Source organism: Halictus rubicundus, unplaced genomic scaffold, assembly GCF_050948215.1.
Source record: "Halictus rubicundus isolate RS-2024b unplaced genomic scaffold, iyHalRubi1_principal scaffold0065, whole genome shotgun sequence".
NCBI classification, from domain to species: domain Eukaryota; kingdom Metazoa; phylum Arthropoda; class Insecta; order Hymenoptera; family Halictidae; genus Halictus; species Halictus rubicundus.
In genome coordinates, this window is record NW_027488606.1 from 855,802 (window position 1) to 862,518 (window position 6,717).

The following is a 6,717-nucleotide window of genomic DNA, read 5'->3' on the forward strand; positions in this document are numbered from 1 at the left end:
CGGATAGAGGATAGGATAGGGTAGAGGATAGGATAGATAATAGAATAGGATAGAGGATAGGATAGGATAGAGGTTAGGATAGGATAGAGGATAGGATAGGGTAGAGGATAGGATAGGATAGAGGATAGGATAGGATAGAGGATAGGATAGAGAATAGGATAGGATAGAGAATAGGATAGGATAGAGGATACGATCGGGTAGAGGATAGGATAGGGTAGAGGATAGGATAGATAATAGGATAGGATAGAGGATAGGTTCGGATAGAGGATAGGATAGGATACAGGATAGGATTGGATTGATGATCGGATAGGATAGTGGATAGGATAGGATAGATGATATTATAGGATAGAGGATAGGATAGGATAAAGGATAGGCTCGAATAGACGATAGGATAGGGGATTGGGTAGAATAGAGGATAGGATAGGAAAGAGGATAGGATACGATAGAGGATAGTATAGGATAGAGGATAGGATAGGATAGAGAATAGTATAGGATAGATGATATTATAGGATAGAGGATAGGATAGGATAGAGGATAGGATCGGATAGAGGATAGGATAGGGGATTGGGTAGTATAGAGGAGAGGATAGGATAGAGGATATGATAGGGTAGAGGATAGGATAGAGAATAGTATAGGATAGAGGATAGGACAGGATAGAGGATAGGATAGGGGATTGGATAGGATAGAGGATAGGATAGGATAGAGGATAGGATAGGATAAAGGATAGGATAGGATAGAGGATAGGATAGGGTAGAGTATAGGATACAGGATAGGATAGGATAGAGGATAGGATCGGATAGAGGATAGGATAGGTGATTGGATAGGATAGAGGATAGGATAGGGTAGAGGAGAGGATAGGATAACGGATATGATCGGATAGAGGATAAGATAGCATAGAGGATAGGATCGTATAGATGATAGGATAGGTGATTGGATAGGATAGAGGATAGGATAGGTTTGAGGATAGGATAGGATAGTGGACAGGATAGGATAGAGCAGACGATAGAGGACAGGATAGAGAATATGATAGGATAGATGATAGTATAGCATGGAGGATAGGATAGGATAGAAGATAGGTTCGGATAGATGATAGGATAGGGAATTGGATAGAATAGAGGGTAGGATAGGATAGAGGATAGGATACGATAGAGGATAGTATAGGATAGAGGATAGGATAGGATAGAGGATAGGATCGGATAGAGGATAGGATAGGGGATTGGGTAGTATAGAGGAGAGGATAGGATAGAGGATAGGATAGGGTAGAGGATAGGATAGAGAATAGTATAGGATAGAGGATAGGACAGGATAGAGGATAGGATAGGGGATTGGATAGGATAGAGGATAGGATAGGATAGAGGATAGGATCGGATAGAGGATAAGATAGCATAGAGGATAGGATAGTATAGAGGATATGATCGTTTAGAGGATAGGATACGATAGAGGATAGGATAGAGGATAGGATCGAGGATTGGATAGGATAGAGGATAGGATACGATAGAGGATAGGATAGGGTAGAGTATAGGATACAGAATAGGATAGGATAGAGGATAGGATAGGATAAAGGATAGGATCGGATAGAGGATAAGATAGCATAGAGGATAGGATCGTATAGAGGATAGGATAGGGGATTGGGTAGTATAGAGGAGAGGATAGGATAGAGGATAGGATATAGTAGAGGATAGGATAGAGAATAGTATACGATAGAGGATAGGACAGGATAGAGGTTAGGATAGGGGATTGGATAGGATAGATTATAGGATATGATAGAGGATAGGATAGGGTAGAGGATAGTATAGGATAGAGGATAGGATAGGATAGAGGATAGTATAGGAAAAATGATATTATAGGATAGAGGATAGGATAGGATAGCGGAGACGATAGAGGAAAGGATACGATAGAGGATAGGATAGGGTAGAAGATAGGATAGGATAGGATAGAGGATAGGATAGGGTAGAGGATAGGATCGGATAGAGGATAGGATAGGGTAGAGGATAGGATCGGATAGAGGATAGGATTGAGGATTGGATAGGATAGAGTATAGGATAGGGTAGATGATAGGATAGGATAGAGGATCGGATAGGATAGAGGATAGGATAGGATAGAGGATAGGATAGGATAGAGGATAGGATAGGATAGGATAGGATAGAGGATAGGATAGGGTTGAGGATAGGATAGGATTGAGGATACGATAGGATAGTGGATAGGATAGGGGATTGGATAGGATAGAGGATAGGATAGGATAGGATAGATGATAGTATAGGATAGAGGATAGGATAGGATTGAGGATAGGATAGGATAGTGGATAGGATAGGATAGAGCACACGATAGAGGATAGGATAGAGAATAGGATACGATAGATGATATTATAGGATGGAGGATAGGATAGGGTAGATGATATAATAGAGAATAGGATAGGATAGAGGATAGGATAGGATAGAGGATAGGATCGGATAGAGGATAGGATGGGGGGTTGGATAGTATAGAGGATAGGATAGGATAGAGGATAGGATAGGATAGAGGATCGGATAGGATAGAGGATAGGATAGGATAGAGGATAGGATAGGGTAGAGGATCGGATAGGATAGAGGATAGGATAGGATAGAGGATAGGATAGAGTAGATGATAGGATAGGATAGAGGATCGGATAGGATAGAGGATAGGATAGGATAGTGGATAGGATAGGGTAGAGGAAGGGATAGGATAGGATAGAGGATAGGATAGGGTTGAGGATAGGATAGGATTGAGGATAGGATAGGATAGTGGATAGGATAGGATAGAGGATAGGATAGGGTAGATGATATAATAGAGAATAGGATAGGATAGAGGATAGGATAGGATAGAGGATAGGATCGGATAGAGGATAGGATAGGGGATTGGATAGTATAGAGGATAGGATAGGATAGAGGATAGGATAGGATAGAGGATCGGATAGGATAGAGGGTAGGATACGATAGAGGATAGGATAGGGTAGAAGATAGGATAGGATAGGATAGAGGATAGGATAGGGTAGAGGATAGGATCGGATAGAGGATAGGATAGGGTAGAGGATAGGATCGGATAGAGGATAGGATTGAGGATTGGATAGGATAGAGTATAGGATAGGGTAGATGATAGGATAGGATAGAGGATCGGATAGGATAGAGGATAGGATAGGATAGAGGATAGGATAGGATAGAGGATAGGATAGGATAGGATAGGATAGAGGATAGGATAGGGTTGAGGATAGGATAGGATTGAGGATACGATAGGATAGTGGATAGGATAGGGGATTGGATAGGATAGAGGATAGGATAGGATAGGATAGATGATAGTATAGGATAGAGGATAGGATAGGATTGAGGATAGGATAGGATAGTGGATAGGATAGGATAGAGCACACGATAGAGGATAGGATAGAGAATAGGATACGATAGATGATATTATAGGATGGAGGATAGGATAGGGTAGATGATATAATAGAGAATAGGATAGGATAGAGGATAGGATAGGATAGAGGATAGGATCGGATAGAGGATAGGATAGGGGATTGGATAGTATAGAGGATAGGATAGGATAGAGGATAGGATAGGATAGAGGATCGGATAGGATAGAGGATAGGATAGGATAGAGGATAGGATAGGGTAGAGGATCGGATAGGATAGAGGATAGGATAGGATAGAGGATAGGATAGAGTAGATGATAGGATAGGATAGAGGATCGGATAGGATAGAGGATAGGATAGGATAGAGGATAGGATAGGGTAGAGGAAGGGATAGGATAGGATAGAGGATAGGATAGGGTTGAGGATAAGATAGGATTGAGGATAGGATAGGATAGTGGATAGGATAGGATAGAGGATAGGATAGGGTAGATGATAGGATAGGATAGAGGATCGGATAGGATAGAGGATAGGATAGGATAGAGGATAGGATAGGATAGAGGATAGGATAGGATAGGATACAGGATAGGATAGGGTTGAGGATAGGATAGGATTGAGGATAGGATAGGATAGTGGATAGGATAGGGGATTGGATAGGATAGAGGATAGGATAGGATAGCATAGATGATAGTATAGGATAGAGGATAGGATAGGATTGAGGATAGGATAGGATAGAGCAGACGATAGAGGATAGGATAGAGAATATGATAGGATAGATGATAGTATAGGATGGAGGATAGGATAGGGTAGAGGATAGGATAGAGAATAGGATAGGATACAGGATAGGATAGGATAGAGGATAGGATAGGATAGAGGATAGGATAGGGTAGAGGATAGGATAGGATAGAGGATAGGATAGGATAGAGGATAGGATAGGGTAGAGGATAGGATAGTATAGAGGATAGGATCGGATAGAGGATAGGATACGATAGAGGATAGGATAGAGGATTGGATAGGATAGAGGATAGGATAGGATAGAGGATAGGATAGGGTAGCGGATAGGATAGAGAATAGGATAGGATAGAGGATAGGATAGGATAGAGAATAGGATAGGATAGAGGATAGGATAGGATAGAGGATAGGTTCGGATAGAGGATAGGATACGATAGAGGATAGGATAGGGTAGAGTGTAGGATACAGAATAGGATACGATAGAGGATAGGATAGAGGATTGGATAGGATAGAGGATAGGATAGAATAGAGGATATGATAGGGTAGAGTATAGGATACATAATAGGATAGGATTGAGGATAGGATAGGATAGAGGATAGGATAGGATAGAGGATAGGATCGGATAGAGGACAGGATACGATACAGGATAGTATAGGATAGAGGATAGGATAGGATAGAGAATAGTATAGGATAGATGATATTATAGGATAGAGGATAGGATAGGGTAGAGGATAGGATAGAGAATAGGATACGATAGAGGATAGTATAGGATAGAGGATACGATAGGATAGAGAATAGTATAGGATAAATGATATTATAGGATACAGGATAGGATAGGGTAGATGATAGGATAGAGAATAGGATAGGATGGAGGATAGGATAGGATAGAGGATAGGATCGGATAGAGGATAGGATAGGGTAGAGTATAGGATACAGAATAGGATAGGATAGAGGATAGGATAGGATAGAGGATACGATCGGATAGAGGATAGGATACGATAGAGGATAGTATAGGATAGAGGATATGATAGGATAGAGGATAGTATAGGATAAATGATATTATAGGATAGAGGATAGGATAGAGGATAGGATAGGATAGAGGATAGGATCGGATAGAGGATAGGATACGATAGAGGATAGTATAGGATAGAGGATAGGATAGGATAGAGGATAGTATAGGATAAATGATATTATAGGATAGAGGATAGGATAGGGTAGAGGATAGGATAGAGAATAGGATAGGATGGAGGATAGGATAGGATAGAGGATAGGATCGGATAGAGGATAGGATACGATAGAGGATAGGATAGAGGATTGGATAGGATAGAGGATAGGATACGATAGAGGATAGTATAGGATAGACGATAGGATAGGATAGAGAATAGTATAGGATAGATGATATTATAGGATAGAGGATATTATAGGATAGAGGATAGGATAGGATAGAGGATAGGATCGGATAGAGGATAGGATAGGGGATTGGGTAGTATAGAGGAGAGGATAGGATAGAGGATAGGATAGGGTAGAGGATAGGATAGAGAATAGTATAGGATAGAGGATAGGACAGATTAGAGGATAGGCTAGGGGATTGGATAGGATAGAGGACATGATACGATAGGACATGAGGATAGGATAGGGTAGAGAATAGGATAGGATAGAGGATAGGATAGGGGATTGGGTAGTATAGAGGAGAGGATAGGATAGAGGATAGGATTGGGTAGAGGATAGGATAGAGAATAGTATAGGATAGAGGATAGGATAGGATAGAAGATAGGTTCGGATAGATGATAGGATAGGGAATTGGATAGAATAGAGGGTAGGATAGGATAGAGGATAGGATACGATAGAGGATAGTATAGGATAGAGGATAGGATAGGATAGAGGATAGGATCGGATAGAGGATAGGATAGGGGATTGGGTAGTATAGAGGAGAGGATAGGATAGAGGATAGGATAGGGTAGAGGATAGGATAGAGAATAGTATAGGATAGAGGATAGGACAGGATAGAGGATAGGATAGGGGATTGGATAGGATAGAGGATAGGATAGGATAGAGGATAGGATAGGATAGAGGATAGGATAGGATAGAGGATAGGATAGGGTAGAGTATAGGATACAGAATAGGATAGGATAGAGGATAGGATAGGATAGAGGATATTATAGGATAGAGGATAGGATAGGATACAGGATAGGATAGGATAGAGGATAGGAGAGGATTCATGATAGGACAGGATAGAGGATAGGATAGGGGATTGGATAGGATAGAGGATAGGATAGGATAGAGGATAGGATACGATAGAGGATAGGATAGGGGATAGGATCGAGGATTGGATAGGATAGAGGATAGGATACGATAGAGGATAGGATAGGGTAGAGTATAGGATACAGAATAGGATAGGATAGAGGATAGGATAGGGTAGAGGATAGGATAGTATAGAGGATAGGATCGGATAGAGGATAGGATACGATAGAGGATAGGATAGAGGATAGGATATAATAGAGGATAGGATCGGGTAGAGGATAAGATAGCATAGAGGATAGGATAGTATAGAGGATAGGTTCGTTTAGAGGATAGGATACGATAGAGGATAGGATTGAGGATAGAATCGAGGATTGGATAGGATAGAG